This window comes from Oncorhynchus nerka, linkage group LG10, assembly GCF_034236695.1.
Source record: "Oncorhynchus nerka isolate Pitt River linkage group LG10, Oner_Uvic_2.0, whole genome shotgun sequence".
Classification (NCBI taxonomy): Eukaryota; Metazoa; Chordata; class Actinopteri; order Salmoniformes; family Salmonidae; genus Oncorhynchus; species Oncorhynchus nerka.
In genome coordinates this window covers 53060602-53079457 of record NC_088405.1, presented here as the reverse complement: position 1 = coordinate 53079457, position 18856 = coordinate 53060602, and the positions used below count along the sequence as shown (strand labels likewise).

At 42.2% G+C, this 18856-nt stretch overlaps 2 pseudogenes; both read left to right on the top strand.

Annotated features, from left to right (window-relative positions):
• Positions 1–1866: 1866 nt before the first annotated feature.
• Positions 1867–2986, top strand: LOC135573711 (uncharacterized; annotated as a pseudogene).
• Positions 2987–6380: 3394 nt separating this feature from the next.
• Positions 6381–12709, top strand: LOC115134937 (uncharacterized; annotated as a pseudogene).
• Positions 12710–18856: the final 6147 nt, after the last annotated feature.

The window sequence follows — 18856 nt, the reverse complement described above, 5'->3', positions numbered from 1 at the left end:
AAAAAGAAATGTTCTCTCACTGTCAACTGCATTTATTTTCATCTTAAACTTAACAAGTTCCACAGACATGTGACTAACAGAAATGGAATAATGTGTCCCTGAACAAAGGGGATGTCAAAATCAAAAGTACCAGTCAGTATCTGGTGTGGCCACCAGCTGCATTAATTACTGCAGTGCATCTCCTCCTCATGGACTGCACCAGATTTGCCAGTTCTTGCTGTGAGATGTTACCACACTCTTCCACCATGGCACCTGCAAGTTTCTGGGGGGAATGGCTCTAGCCTTCGTCCTCTGATCCAACAGGTCCCAGATGTGCTCAATGGGATTGAGGTCCGGGCTCTTCGCTGGCCATGGCAGAACACTGACATTCCTGTCTTGCAGGAAATCACGCACAGAACGAGCAGTATAGCTGGTGGCATTGTCATGCTGGAGGGTCATGTCAGGATGAGCTTGCAGGAAGGGTAACACATGAGGGAGGAGGATGTCTTCCTTGTAATGCACAGAGTTGAGATTGCCTGCAATGACAACAAGCTCAGTCTGATGATGCTGTGACACACCGCCCCAGGCCATGATGGACCCTCCACCTCCAAATCGTTCCCGCTCCAGTGTACATACAGGCCTCGGTGGAACACTCATTCCTTTGACGATAAACGCGAATCTGACCATCACCCCTGGTGAGACAAAACCTTGACTCGTCAGTGAAGAGCACTTTATGCCAGTCCTGTCTGGTCCAGCGATGGTGTGTTTGTGCCCATAGGCGACGTTGTTGCCGGTGATGTCTGGTGAGGATCTGCCTAACAGGCCTACAAGCCCTCAGTCCAGCCTCTCTCAGCCTATTACGGACAGTCTGAGCACTGATGGAGGGATTGTGCGTTCCTGGTGTAACTCGGGCAGTTGTTGTTGCCATCCTGTACCTGTCCCGCAGGTGTGATGTTCGGATGTACCGATCCTGTGCAGGTGTTACACGTGGTCTACCACTGCGAGGACGATAAGCTGTCCGTCCTGTCTCCCTGTCTTCGGCGTCTCACAGTATGGGCATTGTAATTTATTGCCCTGGCCACATTTGCAGTCCTCATGCCTCCTTGCAGCATGCCTAAGGCACCTTCACGCAGATGAGCAGGGACACTGGGCATCTTTCTTTTGGTGTTTTCAAAGTTTTCAATGTCAGTAGAAAGGCCTTAGTTTTCATAACTGTGACCTTAATTACCTACAGTCTGTAAGCTGTTAGTGTCTTAACATCCGTTCCACATGTGCATGTTCATTCATTGTTTATGGTTCATTGAACAAGCATGGGAAACAGTGTTTAAACCCTTTACAGTGAAGATCTGTGAAGTTATTTGGATTTTTAAAAGAATTATCTTTGAAAAAGGGACATTTCTTTTTTTTGGCTGAGTGTAGTACCCGCAAAACACCAGTCTCAACGTCAACAGTGAAGAGGCGACTCCGGGATGCTGGCCTTCTAGGCAGAGTTGCAAAGAAAAAACGATATCTCAGACTGGCCAATAAAAATAAAAAGATTAAGATGGGCAAAAGAAAACAGACACTGGACAGGTTAATCTAAGTTTGAGGTGTTCGGATCACAAAGAAGAACATTCGTGAGACGCAGAAAAAAATGAAATGATGCTGGAGGAGTGCTTGACGACCTCTGTCAAGCATGGTGGAGGCAATGTGGTGGTCTGGGGGGTGCTTTGGTGGTGGTAAAGTGGGACATTTGTACAGGGTAAAAGGGATCTTGAAGAAGGAAGACTATCACTCCATTTTGCAATGCCATGACATACCCTGTGGCCGGCGCTTAATTGAAGCCAATTTCTTCCTACAACAAGACAATGACCCAAATCACAGCTCTAAACTATGTAAGAACTATTTATGGAAGAAGCAGTCAGCTGGTATTCTGTCTGTAATGGAGTGGCCAGGACAGTCACCGGCTCTCACCCCTTTGAGCGGTTGTGGGAGCAGCTTGACCGTATGATACGTAAGAAGTGCCCATCAAACCAATCCAACTTGTGGGAGGTGCTTCAGGAAGCATGGGGTGAAATCTCTTCAGATTACCTCAACAAACTGACAACTAGAATAGGCTGTAATTTCTGCAAATGGAGGATTCTATGACGAAAGAAAAGTTTGAAGGACACAATTGTTATTTCAATTCAAAATCATTATTTATAACCTTGTCAACGTCTTGACTATATTTCCTATTAATTTTGCAACTTTTTTCATGTATGTTTGCATGGAAAACAAGGATATTTCTAAGTGACCCCAAACATTTGATCTGCCCCAAAAACACTACAGAACAAAAACACCATCAAAACCCTCGACTCCAAAGGTCTGTACACATTGGAGAGCAGAGTGAGGATCCTGGGTAATGTCTCTGACTACCCCTACTTCTGTTTGGTCATCTTTGCAGACAAGGCCCAGGTGTGGAGCACCTCCATAAAGCAGACAGGTATCCTGATCCTTCACCCATTTTTCCACCATAACAATATTAAGGCCCCAAAAGTTGGACAAAACCAGCCTGTGACACTTTGGGTGAATGTGTCTCTATTTCAGAGGAATGTATTGGAGTGGCAGGCTAAGTGCTGTCCACCCCCTGCATTACTCCACAGAACCTCCAGAACTTCTCCCTCACGTGGACCTTCACCCGAACCAATGAACCTACCACAGCAGAACCAGACTGACCTGTAACTTCTGGGAGGGCTGGACTGGAGCAGGACCAGGTTCTGATGTGAAATGGAGCCCTCCTTCTTAATTAACAACCCAGAGAGTCAGGAACACACAGGAACCTACACCTGTACATCCTCAGGCTTCCAGAACAGACACATGGTTCAAACCCAGGTCACCATCGCAGCCAGATGAGCCACTGCAGGTAATATAGGATGTATATTAAAAGTAAAATTACCATGATATTTCCAATTACTGGTGTAACATGCTGTGAATGATTCCTGCAGTGTCAGCACTTCTGTGGCAGTGCTTATGGTACCATATATATTAATGTAAATAAATCATATATTTCTGTACTTTTCCTTATGTGGTGTGATTTCACATGGAGGAATTCACAATTTGGGAAAGAGGTTAAATGCCAGCAACCTTTTTTAAAAGGTAAACAAAGGCCAGACACACACTTACTCTCAGGCAGTTTTTATGGCACACGCTGCATGGTTGATTGGTCTGTGAACTCAATTACTGTAGCCTGGTTTAATGGAGTAGTGTGTAATGTGTACTGAAGCAGACAGTGGTTTGGGAGGTGCACTGTAAAAAAGGACACCTTAGGTCAACCTAAAAAAAAATGGTTAAACTGGTTACAAGTAAATGAGTTAGGTTTTCTCTATAAAACAAAAACGACATTTGTTGAAAACAAATATATGATTCAAAGTCAACTGTTATATTTGATTATTAATAAACATATATTTCAAGTTGTAACCTATTTAATTAATAAATAACAAATACAAACAAATATTTCATGTAAATACAACTCGTTCTTTAATCTGGTTCCAAGTCACTTTTTACTTAGGAATTACCGATCCAGATTTCTTCAACTAGGTTACAAGCAATTGAATCAATTCCTTGTAAATTAAGAAATAACATTTTGTTCAATATCTTAAAATAATGTTTTCAAACATATTCTTTAAAGAAGACTTTCAAATGTAGTAATCACAACATAATAACTAAGCATTGCTGCCTTAATACAGAAACCTTATCTGACTCTCTAATGTCACATGCATTACCAGTGGTGATTTTAGACACAATGGAGTGAATCCTTACCATCGCTACACCTGGCTATCAGCAGAGCCTTGTCTGGCAGTGAAACAGTTAATTCAGCCTCATTTACTGCCTTTTTTAAAAACATAGCTGATATGACTGATTTGCATAAACAAATGTGGTTTCTACTGATAATTGAGATGTACAAACTATGGCATAAGGGAAAGATGAGTGGATAAGAGGCAATCCGTAATTTCGATTAAGACATTAAACAGCGAGCTAAGATGGACGTAGTCAATATAACTATTTGTTCAGCTCTTTTGAAATGTACAGTGACAAAATTCAGAACATGAGCCATTCTTATAGTATTCTCCCTGTACACCAAGTCAGAACCGTAGGATAAATAAAGGGGACATATAAGCAGAAATTGAAAGCTCTTACAATATTCAATGATGACATTTCTCTAAAACAGGCTATAGACTACACGTGCACCACCAAGACAGAAAGGGACCAAATTATTAGGGTGAGGCAAATGGGCTACTAACAGCTTACTACACAATACACACTTAGTAATACTTTCTTAGCTACAGTATGCATATCTCCCTGGCATATTACATCATTTATGCAGCAGCATGCAATAACACATTTTGTGCTCACTTGAACAGGAAGATGGCACAGCAGTCCTTGCGGGCAAATTTTGTCATCAAACTCTGTCATCAAAGTTTGGCATTCTTTGGATTTATGGTGCTTTCAAGACAACTGGGAACTCGGAAAAAACAAAGTTGAATCATGACGTCAGTGATCTTCAGGTCGGAGCTCTAGAAAGAGGTCCGACAGATGACCAGTTGTCTTGACCTCACTGAAGTCTGAGATTTCCCAGTTTGGAGTTTCCAGTTGAACTTAGCAGAAGTCATGCTGGATTGACAGCATGGCCAATGTATTCAACATTTTCTGGCCCATGGTGTTTACATGCGAATGTTTATCCTTTAAGCTTGTAAAAAAGACTCTTAAACCCAGACTTGGACCACACACCTCTCCAACGAAAACTGTAGTAGGCTAGTGATTGCTTTGCAATGCTTGCAGTTAGACACTGATTCCTTCCAAACCAGTCGTTGTTGAATTTGTGATTTCCAACTTGTTGTGTAATGTTTATGTCCAAAGGCCGATGAGCACCAATACGTTTTATCTATAATTTCTCTTCATATGACAAGGTTTGAAAATGATTTGCCAATAGATTGTTGACTTGATTAAATAAGGATTTGTTCTTAACTGACCTGCCTAGTTAAATAAAGGTCAAATAAAAAATTAAATAAATGTATTCATGATGATGAATGCTTCCTAACTAAGATTTTGAAAGTATGATGTTGACATGATCAGTCCAATCAAAGTTTCGTGATATAATGTGATTTTACGTCATTTTACATGTGGCCAATGACCTTGAGCCTTCTTGGAATGGCATTTCCAATATAAATCTATGGCAGCACCAAAGGGGCTTGAACTTTCTGGCTCTCCCTGTAGATTTTGAGGCGACTTAGTGTCCCCATGAGTGACAGAACACTGAGCCAATCACGGCACATCAAGAGAACATTACCAATCCCTACGCTCTGTTTTTTCTGATGGCTGCCCCATCACCATAGAAAACACTGAGCAAGGCTGAAACACCTGCATTTTGGAGTTGACTTACTCAAGAAAGCAAAGCAGAGACCATGTTTGTATGTGGCTTTATTAACTCAATGATTTGTTTTACATTGTTAGAAAACTGATATGTGACACGTATTAATGCCAAAATAACATTACATTTTACATTACATTACATTTAAGTCATTTAGCAGACGCTCTTATCCAGAGCGACTTACAAATTGGTGCGTTCACCTTAAGACATCCATAACATGCAAAACAGGAAACAACAACTGTATTTTTTGCTAAACAGGTGAGCTCAACAGCTGCCCTGAATGACAGGTCACCACTTGTCATTACAGCTGCTGGCAGTGCTTATGTTTTGCTAATAAATAGAGTAGACCACAATAACTGGAATGACATTTACACTCACTGCTGGGCAAAAAGCCACGCCCCCAATAAGCCACGCCTCCAACTATTCTGATAAGCTGCCTCTGCTACATTGTCCTCACCACTATTCAATGTGCATGCGCATGAGGTGCTGAAAGGAATTGAGAAGCTTTCATTCAACGGAAAAAATTACATTGATACTGTATGACGATTTTTTTGTTATTTGATTTCAGACAAATTGAATAGAATTGGCTGGACGAACCAAAATGTAATTTTTGGTCATTCCAATCATTAAAAGCACTTGAGATTAACAACAGTGCAGTCCCACTTTTTACAGTGTGCACAGGTTAATGGAACAACAGCTTGATTGGTTGAACAAAGTGCATACTCAGGAGCACTCTCAAACGTAACACACACACAAGCATGCGCGCACACATGCAAACACACTCTCAGAGGCACGTTGTCCTTTATATTTGACACAATTTGAGATGACATGTTCTGCTATCTCTCTTGAAAAGCAGTTTTATTTTATGTAATTATGTGTGCAACCACTGTGGTGTACACATCATGTCCATTCATGGGTAGGCGGGTTAAAGTTTTACTCGCTTAATAAGACCTTGTTTTATCAAAGCAAGAGCCAATGAGACATGGATTCAAGATCTGGAAACAGACTCTCTAAGATGGCGCTGACACATGGACCTGCCACTGTGTTCCTGATCTTTCTGAGGATATTGTCTATGACTGACTCTAAAGGTACAGTATGACTAAACCGCTTCTCTCTCTCTCTATCTCTCTGTTTGTAAGCGGAACAAACTCTATGGATATATTTCAGGGAAGAGCCATTGCTAAGCTCTCCCCCTGCCTTTTGGTAGGCCGTCATTGTAAATAAGAATTTGTTCTTAAATGAGTTGCCTAGTTAAATAAAGGTTACATACAATCAAATCAAATAAGTAGGTGTCACGACTTCTACCGAAGGTGGCTTCTCTCCCTGTTCGGGCGGCGCTCGGCGTCGCCGGTTTACTCGCCATCACCGATCCCTTTTTCCTTTTCTGTTTGTTTGGTCTTTGGTTCTTTTTCACACCTGGTTTCATTTGCGTTCATTTCTGTGTGTATAATTGTAACCTGTTGCCTGCCTAAGTTTGTTCGGTTGGATTTACAGTTATTTGTTTTCACAGTTACGTAAAGTGTACGAGTGTCGGAACTTTGTTTGTTCCTCCGTTTCGATTATGCCATTCCTGTGTTGGTGGACTGTCGGATTAAAACATGCTTCTCAAGACATCCCTGCTCTCCTGAGCCTGACTCCTACACCTACCACCTAGATGCACCTTATCACAGTAGGTATCGTTACTGGGGCCCTGTGAATCTCCTGACATGAAACATTTGAATGATCCATATCGACACAAAATGCTATAATAGCAGTTCAAATCATGATTCATTGTATTCTAATTGGGACATTATAGGCGACATCTCTATTAGGAACAAGTTTGAATGCCCATAAAATAATTTATGTACAAGTATCTGTGTATTGGTGTCTTAATTTAGTGTCCAGTACATAGTGTTGAGTGGATAGAACTGCAGTGAAACTTTCCAAAGCAAAGATAAGAGACATTTCTTTGGGAATAATGTCTCAGGTAATGGCAGGAAAGGAAGTGCATTTATTCATGAATAACTTTAATAAATCGTTTCATTGAACATCAGCAGATTAAATATCAATGCCAATATGTTGGCTCGTACTTTTATTTTACATTTGATTGTATATGTACATAGTCTCAATCAGATGACATCGAAAATGTTTACTTGTTTTTCTTCTTTTTTTTCATATTAGTGCACAACAGTCTTATTATAGTGTGGGAGGAAAACCTCTATGGGGATTTGCTGTTGGCCATTGATTTCAATAAGGAAAAAGAGATCAACTGAAGATGTAACACAGTGCATTCGGAAAGTTTTCAAACCCCTTGACTTTTTTGCCATTTTATTACGTTACAGCTTATTCAAAAATTGATTAAATAGTTTTTTTTCCGTCTTCAGTCTACACACAATACCACATAATACCACAAAGCAAAAACATGTTTTTAGACATTTTTTGCAAACGCATTACAAATAAAAAGCTGAAATATTAGATGTATATACAGTACCAGTCAAAAGTTTGGACACACCTACTCATATAAGGGTTTTTATTTATTTTTACTACTTTCTACATTGTAGAATAATATTGAAGACATCACAACTATGAAATAACACGTGTAATCATGTAGCAACCAAAAAAGTGGTGAATAAATAAAAATATATTTTATATTTTCAATTCCTCAATGCAGCCACCATTTGCCTTGACAGCTTTGCACACTCTTGACATTCTCTCAACCAGCTTCATGAGGTAGTCACCTGGAATGCAATCCAATTAACAGGTGTGCCTTGTTAAAAGTTAATTTGTGGAATTTCTTTCCTCAATGCGTTTGAGCCAATCAGTTGTGTTGTGACAAGGTAGGGCTGGTATACAGAAGATAGTATGGACTTGGTCTTTTACCAAATTAGGCTATGGCAAGAACAGCTCAAATAAGCAAAGAAAAACAACAGTCCATCATTACTTTAAGACATGAAGATAAGTCAATACGGAAAATTTCAAGAACTTTGCAGTCGCAATGCGCTATGATGAAACTGGCTCTCATTGAGGACCGTCACAGGAAAGGAAGACCCAGAGTTACACCTGCTGCTGCAAAGGCTAAGTTCATTAGAGTTAACTGCACCCCAGATTGCAACCCAAATAATTCCTTCACAGAGTTAAAGTAACAGACACATCTCAACATCAACTGCTCAGAGGAGACTGCGTGAATTAGGCCTTCATGGTCGAATTGCTGAAAAGAAACCACTACCAAAGGACACCAATAAGAAGAAGAGACTTACCGGTGGAAATCTGACTTTTGGTCTGATGAGTCCAAATGGGACATTTTTGGTTCCAACCGCCGTGTCTTTGTGAGAAGCAGAGTAGGTGAACGGATGATCTCCGCATGTATGGTTTCCACCATGAAGCATGGAGGAGGAGGTGTGATGGTGTGGGGGTGCTTTGCTGGTGACACTGTCGGTGATTTATTTAGAATTCAAGGCACACTTAACCAGCATGGCTACCACAACATTCTGCAGTGATACGCCATCCCATCTGGTTTGCGCTTAGTGGGACTACCAACACACCTCCAGGCTGTGCAAGGGCTATTTGACCAAGAAGGAGAGTGATGGAGTGCTACATCAGATGACCTGGCCTCCACAATCACCCAACCTCAACCCAATTGTGATGGTTTGGGATGAGTTGGACCGCAGAGTGAAGGAAAAGCAGCCAACAACTGCTCAGCATATGTGGGAACTCCTTCAAGCATGTTGGAAAAGCATTCCTCATGAAAATGGTTGAGAGAATGCCAAGAGTGTGCAAAGCTGTCATCAAGGCAAAGGGTGGCTACTTTGAATAATCTAAAATCTATAATATATTTGGATTTGTATAACACTTTTTTGGCTACTACATTACTCCATGTGTTATTTCCTAGTTTTGATGTCTTCACTATTATTCTACAATGTAGAAATAATAAAGAAAACCCCTTGAATGAGAAGGTGTGTCCAAACTTTTGACTGGTGCTGTAAGTATTGAGACCCTTTACTCAGTACTTGGTTGAAGCACCTTTGGCAGCGATTACAGCCTTGAGTCTTCTTGGATATGATGCTACAAGCTTGGCACACTTGTATTTGGGGAGTTTCTCCCATTTTCTCTGCAGATCCTCTCAGGCTCTGTCAGGTTGGCTTAGGAGCGTCACTGCACAGTTATTTACAGGTCTCTCCAGAGACTTTCGACTGTGTTCAAGTCTGGGTTCTGGCTGGGCCACTCAATGACATTCAGAGACTTGTCCCGAAGCAACTCCTGCATTTTCTTGGCTGTTTGCTTTGGGTCGTTGTCCTGTCAACCTTCGCCCCAGTCTGAGGTCCCGAGCGCTCTGGAGCAGGTTTTCATCAAAGATCTCTCTGTACTTTCCTCCGTCCATCTTTCCCTCGATCCTGACTAGTCTCCCAGTCCCTGCCACTGAAAAACCTCCCCACAGCATGATGCTGCCACCACCATGCCTCACTGTAGGGATGGTGCCAGGTTTCCTCCAGACATGTTGCTTGGCATTCAGGCCAAAGAGTTCAATATTGGTTTCATCAGACAAGAGAAACTTGTTTCTCATGGTCTGAGAGTCCTTTAGGTACCTTTTGGCAAACTCCAAGCAGGCTGTCATGTGCCTTTTACTGAGGAGTGGTTTCCGCCTGGCCACTCTACCATAAAGGCCTGATTGGTGGAGTGCTGCAGAGATGGTTGTCCTTCTCGAAGGATCTCCAATCTCCACAGATGAATTCTGGAGCTCTGTCAGAGTGACCATCGGGTTCTTGGTCACCTCCCTGACCAAGGCCCTTCTCCCCCGATTGCTGAGTTTGGTTAGGCGGCCAGCTCTAGGAAGAATCTTGGTGGTTCCAAAATTCTTCCATTTAAGAATGTTGGAGGCCACTGTGTTCTTGGGGACCTTCAATGCTACAGGCATTTTTTGTTACCCTTTACCAGTTGTTTCCCGACACAATCCTGTCTCGGAGCTCGCCGTACAATTCCATTGACCTCATTGCTTGGTTTTTGCCTTGACATGCACTGTCAACTGTGGGACCATATATAGACATGCGTATGCCTTTCCAAATCATGTCCAATCAATTTATTTTCCCACAGATGGAAACAGGATGAGCTCAATTTTAAGTTTCATAGCAAAGGGTCTGAATACTTTTATTTTTATTTTGAATACATTTGCATTCGCTTCGTCATTATGTGGTATTGTGTGTATATTATTGAGGAACATTTTTTATTGAATCAATTTCAGAATAAGGCTGTAACGTAACAACATTTGAAAAAAGTCAAGGGGTCTCATTACTTTCTGAATGCACTTGTTCATCAAGTTAAAACACAAATGACAAATGCTGTGGTTTTCCAAAAAAAGGCCAGTAGATGGCATTTATTCCCCTTGATCAGATACGTACACAACAGTGATTGGACAATTGCAGGCTCAAATTTTCAAACATTGCTTTTCAGAGGTCTTTGTGACCTGTCTATTCCATGAGGACTGCATGCTGCCCTGTTTAAACCCACCGGTGCTGTAGTCATCCACTGGTACAAACAGCAGATCCCTGTCCATAACTACTCCTAGTTTATTCCTCTTTCATGCAGCATTTCTCAATAGACAGTTCACCACCTTCTTTCTGCCTACGGTATGATTCCACATTTCAAATTCTCTCCAGACGTGTAAAGCATTAAAAAGCTGGCACCCACTGGACACCGTTTTGATTTACATTTGCTTGAGTTGACAACTAAACACAATTTCAACGTGAAATCAACAAAAAATATCACCTTGTCATTGGATTTAGGTTCAAAGTTGATTACTTTTTTTCAATATCACATGACAATTTTGGGGTTGAAATGACGTGGAAACAACGTTGACTCAACCTGTTATTTCACAGTGGGCAGGCTTTGTAAGCCATGTCTACATCTGTTCCAATATCCCTATGTTAAATTTGTCTGTTTATTTGTTTTGTAATATTTGTTCTTCAAACCTCTTTAGGAGAGCCAAGCGGAGTGTGATGATCTATAGGGTTTAATAAAAGCTTGAGCCTAGTATTGAAAATTGGGACAGTGTTTGTTAGTGTTCTATAATTAATTAGTCTACCCTCATGGTCGTGACTGCAGAGTGGAATAAAACACTCTTTTTCCACTGTAACACTTAACTGGGCCCTGCCGGCAGTAGTTTACAGGGCGCACAATGTTTCCATAGGGACCGTGGTCATATTTCCATGAAAGCCGAAGTTGTCAGACTAACAATGCAAGCATCCACTCGATAAAACAAAAAACATGACTGATTTACAATAATATGCCATGATTGGCCATGGAAACTCTAGAGGGCTAGTGAACTAATGTTATCAATGTAAAAATAAAAAGAACACTCATGGTTCATACTTTATTCAACACTATCAATAACACTTTATTTCTATTTTGCAGCTCTCATCCAGTCAGTGAGAATAGAGATGACTTGGGAGGTCGTCTCCTGTTCATCTCAGAACGTCTATCCTGTCCCTCAGGTGGCATGGACAACAGACCCAGTGTCTGCCCCAGAAACACAGAACTCCACCAGCAAAACCCCAGACTCCAAAGGTCTGTACACAGTGGAGAGCACAGTAAGGATCGTGGGTCATGTCTCTGACCACACCTACTTCTGCTCTGTCATCTCTACAGACAAGGCCCAGGTGTGGACAGTCTCTATGAGGCAGCAAGGTATGGATCAACATCCTTGGAATGCAGTGTTATGTTTATAAAACCAAGTCTCACGAAAATTCACAGTGAGCAAGTTGTTCTCTCCTAGATTTAGCCTGAAAAGGCATTTTACCAAGAACTGACGAAGCTTGTATTTGATATGCTCCTTGGAACAGGAACTAGGAATTATTGGTCAGTCTATTTAGTGTCTTTAGAGAAAACCTTCAACCTGTCCAGAGATATAGTGACATTTAAAGGCACTTTAAATATGTGCCTCATAAAAGTGTGACATTTATGGTTAAATATTGTGCTTTTTAGGGGTCATGAAGGTTGTTGACAAAGGAGAGAGGTATCATTGACACAGGATTTGTGATGTTTAAACATGCAGAGAAATGGATTGGACAGTCAAGAGCTGTCCATTCCTTGCATGGCTCCACAGAACCTCCAGAACTTCTCCCTCACATGGACCTTCACCAGGACTAATGAGCCCACAGTCATCCTAAACTACGACAGCAGAACCAGATGGACTTCCAACCTCTGGGAGGACCGGGCTAGACTGGAGCAGGACCAGGTTCTGATGGGCAACGGATCCCTCCTTCTTCACAACCCAGAGAATCAGGAACCTATAACTGTATATTCTCAGGCTTTCAGAGCAGATACGTGGTCCAGACCCAGGTCAACATTACAGTTACTCCAATAGGTAGGTAGCATACTCGTTAAATGTATAGGTTTTCTACACTATTCTTGTACATCGCTACAAACAAACAAAGACAAGCAGATAGTTAATGAAGAAACACAATCTGTTTCACAGTGGAGGATGAGCACAACAGTGAGAGGTCATTGTGGGGAACAGCAGCCTTTGTAGCCTTCTTTTGGCTTCACAGTTTAAGACACAGAGGTAAGCGACTACAGACCTCTAAAAATAATGTGACACCTGATTGTACTTTCAGCTATCTTTCCAGTAGGATAGCAAACGATGGACAATCGTAAAGACGGGCGACCGTTGCTTTTAATAAAGACCCTCACATGCAGGTAACCGAAGACTAGAGGGTCAGAACAGTAACACGTTTTAAACCGTTCTTGAGGAGGATGACTTGCTGTTCTAAAACGCTGTATTGTTGTGGTGTAGATACAGCAATAATCATGATTGGATCAACTTTACGACCAACAAAATGGAGCAGGTCTGGATGAAACAGGATCCGCTGAACATAGACCACATACACCAACAAAATGGACCAGGTCTGGATGAAACAGGATCCGCTGAACATAGACCACATACACCAACAAAATGGACCAGGTCTGGATGAAACAGGATCCGCTGAACATAGACCACACACACCAACAAAATGGAGCAGGTCTGGATGAAACAGGATCCGCTGAACATAGACCACATACACCAACAAAATGGAGCAGGTCTGGATGAAACAGGATCCGCTGAACATAGACCACATACACCAACAAAATGGAGCAGGTCTGGATTAAACAGGATCCGCTGAACATAGACCACACACACCAACAAAATGGAGCAGGTCTGGATGAAACAGGATCCGCTGAACATAGACCACACACACCAACAAAATGGAGCAGGTCTGGATGAAACAGGATCCGCTGAACATAGACCACATACACCAACAAAATGGACCAGGTCTGGATGAAACAGGATCTGAAAGATATCAGTTTGTCTCTGTGAATGGTTTGTCCTCTGACAAATCAACTGTAAATTTCGGTGTTCCTCAAGGTTCTGTTTTAGGACCACTATTGTTTTCACTATATATTTTACCTCTTGGGGATGTTATTCGAAAACATAATGTAAACTTTCACTGCTATGCGGATGACACACAGCTGTACATTTCAATGAAACATGGTGAAGCCCCAAAATTGCCCTCGCTAGAAGCATGTGTTTCAGACATAAGGAAGTGGATGGCTGCAAACTTTCTACTATTAAACTCGGACAAAACAGAGATGCTTGTTCTAGGTCCCAAGAAACAAAGAGATCTTCTGTTGAATCTGACAATTAATCTTAATGGTTGTACAGTCGTCTCAAATAAAACTGTGAAGGACCTCGGCGTTACTCTGGACCCTGATCTCTCTTTTGAAGAACATATCAAGACCATTTCGAGGACAGCTTTTTTCCATCTACGTAAAATTGCAAAAATCAGAAACTTTCTGTCCAAAAATGATGCAGAAAAATTAATCCATGCTTTTGTCACTTCTAGGTTAGACTACTGCAATGCTCTATTTTCCGGCTACCCGGATAAAGCACTAAATAAACTTCAGTTAGTGCTGAATACGGTGCTAGAATAGTACTAGTTAGTGCTAGAATCCTGACTAGAACCAAAAAATTTGATCATATTACTCCAGTGCTAGCCTCTCTACACTGGCTTCCTGTCAAAGCAAGGGCTGATTTCAAGGTTTTACTGCTAACCTACAAAGCATTACATGGGCTTGCTCCTACCTATCTCTCTGATTTGGTCCTGCCGTACATACCTACACGTACGCTACGGTCACAAGACGCAGGCCTCCTAATTGTCCCTAGAATTTCTAAGCAAACAGCTGGAGGCAGGGCTTTCTCCTATAGAGCTCCATTTTTATGGAACGGTCTGCCTACCCATGTCAGAGACGCAAACTCGGTCTCAACCTTTAAGTCTTTACTGAAGACTCATCTCTTCAGTGGGTCATATGATTGAGTGTAGTCTGGCCCAGGAGTGGGAAGGTGAACGGAAAGGCTCTGGAGCAACGAACCGCCCTTGCTGTCTCTGCCTGGCCGATTCCCCTCTTTCCACTGGGATTCTCTGCCTCTACCCTGTTACGGGGGCTGAGTCACTGGCTTACTGGGGCTCTCTCATGCCGTCCCTGGGGGGTGCGTCACCTGGGTGGGTTGATTCACTGTTGTGGTCGGCCTGTCTGGGTTGGCGCCCCCTTGGGTTGAGCTGTGGCGGAGATCTTTGTGGGCTATACTCGGCCTTGTCTCAGGATGGTAAGTTGGTGGTTGAAGATATCCCTCTAGTGGTGTGGGTGCTGTGCTTTGGCAAAGTGGGTGGGGTTATATCCTTCCTGTTTGGCCCTGTCCGGGGTGTCCTCGGATGGGGCCACAGTGTCTCCTGACCCCTCCTGTCTCAGCCTCCAGTATTTATGCTGCATTAGTTTATGTGTCGGGGGCTAGGGTCAGTTTGTTATATCTGGAGTACTTCTCCTGTCCTATTCGGTGTCCTGTGTGAATCTAAGTGTGCGTTCTCTAATTCTCTCCTTCTCTCTTTCTTTCTCTCTCTCGGAGGACCTGAGCCCTAGGACCATGCCCCAGGACTACCTGACATGATGACTCCTTGCTGTCCCCAGTCCACCTGGCCATGCTGCTGCTCCAGTTTCAACTGGCCTGGGCCCTAGGACCATGTCCCAGGACTACCTGACATGATGACTCCTTGCTGTCCCCAGTCCACCTGGCCATGCTGCTGCTCCAGTTTCAACTGTTCTGCCTTACTATTATTCAACCATGCTGGTCATTTATGAACATTTGAACATCTTGGCCACGTTCTGTTATAATCTCCACCCGGCACAGCCAGAAGAGGACTGGCCACCCCACATATGCTCTCTCTAATTCTCTCTTTCTTTCTCTCTCTCGGAGGACCTGAGCCCTAGGACCGTGCCCCAGGACTACCTGACATGATGACTCCTTGCTGTCCCCAGTCCACCTGACTGTGCTGCTGCTCCAGTTTAAACTGTTCTGCCTTATTATTATTCGACCATGCTGGTCATTTATGAACATTTGAACATCTTGGTCATGTTCTGTTATAATCTCTACCCGGCACAGCCAGAAGAGGACTGGCCACCCCACATAGCCTGGTTCCTCTCTAGGTTTCTTCCTAGGTTTTGGCCTTTCTAGGGAGTTTTTCCTAGCCACCGTGCTTTTACACCTGCATTGTTTGCTGTTTGGGGTTTTAGGCTGGGTTTCTGTACAGCACTTTGAGATATCAGCTGATGTACGAAGGGCTATATAAATAAATTTGATTTGATTTGATTTGATTTGAACATAGACCACACACACCAACAAAATGGAGCAGGTCTGGATGAAACAGGATCCGTTGAACATAGACCACATACACCTACAAAATGGAGCAGGTCTGGATGAAACAGGATCCGCTGAACATAGACCACACACACCAACAAAATGGAGCAGGTCTGGATGAAACAGGATCCGCTGAACATAGACCACATACCTACAAAATGGAGCAGATCTGGATGAAACAGATGCAACAATATCATATGCCCAAGAAGGGGATATATCGGGACGATGTACATCAGGAGAGGATGAAGAAGTAGGACTTTGTCACCTCCACACACATAAGGAGGTCCCGTCCGACCAAACACCAGAGGAGTCGATTCCTCTGGACCAGATGACTCAGAAAGAGGTGCACATGTCCAGGACAGGACCTTCCATAACATGGGGTGGTCTACCAGAACTAGACAGCATATCATATTGGAATAGCGATTGAGGAGATACAGTACTTCTCACAGTGGTCACAGCTGATGGATACATGGCTACATCAATATCCTCACAGAGTCCACGTCTAATGCAGACCAATGTGTCCAGACCCATAAACAAAGCTACTATAGTTGCCTGAGAAAAGTTTGGGATGGGTTGGAATAATGTTGGAAAGTAGCACAAATTCCTTGCCCTGTTTGATATTTGCCTTGAGTTACGGTAACCTACAGACATATTCTGACTAACATTTTAATACATTTATTAAAGATATCTGGGTCAAGTTGTGTATTTTCCAGACTCCTTGTTCATTGCTTGGGCAGAGTCACAGGAAATGAGACTGCAGGCTGCCCTGTGTTAAATGAGGTCAACGTGTGCATGTTTATCCTGGCCCCTGCAACTTGTCCCACAAAACACGTATTTTGCATTGACCCTGTCATATCTATTGATAACTGAAACCCCAAAGTTAATGTAAGGAGATGACAAGCCGTCTGGAGGAAGAACTAATGAAAGATGCGTGTGTGATCCTTGGGTCAGCAGAAAGGGGACATTTGATCTCCCTACAGAACATACAATCTCCTGCTTTTGTTCTAACTGCACTGGGCAGTAAGGAATAAGCACTGTGTGTGTGTGTGGCTCAGGGGTATAGTGATCACATGTACTCTGTGACCATCACATGAACAGAAACAACACATGAAGTAGTCGGAGAGAATTGCTTGAAAGCATCAGGACATTTAGCGCACAGAAGATACAGGAAATTGGGATCGAAATCACATGAGTTGAATTATCAGTTTCACTTCTCACTTATATCTTCACAACACACACAGCCACATCCATTTTTCCTTAAAGGCACCTAATCACATGCACCCTCAAGCAAAACAGACACAAACTCATCCTTGCAACACTACGTAGTTATGTGCTCTCCAACAGAGCACAGCCCAATTGATCCTTTGTGGGGGTTTTGAATGCAGCTGTGACTTTTTTTAGCTTTTTAGCTTCAAATCAAGTGACTCTGTTGTCCTTTTGACCCTACTGGGTTTTCACAGAAAGACTTCTGCAATTAAAGTGAGTAAACTGGCCTTTCTGGACACTGTGGCCATGATTCCAAAAGGATGGTCAGGCTAAATTGTGCCAGGACAACCCTTCCCACTGGGCAAAAACGGGTTGAATCAAAGTTGTTTTGCAAGTCATATTTTTCTTCAATGTGATGATGTTGAATCAACGTGGAAAACTGATTGGCTTTGCAAAACATCAACATAGGGGATTTGTCTTTTTTTCACCCAACTTTGGACCTAAATCTAATAACATGGTGCAATTTTTTTGTTGCTTTCACATTGAATTCACGTTAGTTGACAACTAAACCAAATGTAAATTAAAACTAGACATCGAAATGGCGTCTGTGCCCAGTGGGTTATCCCTGTGTATACACCGGAATTAGGATTAATGTACAGAACCAGTCAAAAGTGTCGACACACCTACTCATTCAAGGATTTTTCTTTATTTTTTTGTTGAATGAAGAGGACCAAAATGCAGCATGGTGAGCATACATATTCCTATTTCGGATGACGCCAACAAAAAAAAAAACAATAAACCATACAAACCGACCATGACGCTACAGTGCTACAAACAAAGACAACCTCCCACACAGAAAGGAGGGAAAAGGGCTACCTAAGTATGATTCCCAATCAGAGACAACGATAGACAGCTGTCCCTGGTTGAGAACCATACCCGGCCAAAACATAGAAATAGAAAATCATAGAAAAACAAAAACAGAACGCCCACCCCAAATCACACATTTTTACTATTTTCTACATTGTAGAATAATAGTGAAGACATCAAAACTATGAAATAACACATATGGAATCATGTAGTAACCAAAAAAGTGTTAAACAAATCAAAATATATTTTATATTGTAGACCAGGGGTTCTTAAACCTTTTCATCCTGGGACCCGAAGGAGAAATTCTGTGTTTTCTGGGTACATTTCATTGCCCTTATACCTCAAACAAATGCAATATAGACAATGAAATACCCTATTCATATTTATTTTTCCCCATTAAAAACACACATATCTGTCTAGGTTGGAACTGTTGCTGTTAAAACACTTCTGAACTGGAATAAACTGATTGATCATCTAACACATATGTAGACCAGAAAACACACATGCACACAGTCCTAATGAGAGAAATTTTCAACAAGCAGGTCTATTCCGGGCTCTATTCTGGGTTTTTGACATGTGCAACCCTGAAGTCATGCTCAGCAATGAGTTTGTGTCTGTACTTGTTTTTTTTTTAAATATGCCAGAGTTGAGAACCCTGACTCACATAGGTATGTGGTGCCAAACTGGATCAGAACATCTACTGCTTTCTCAGACAGGCA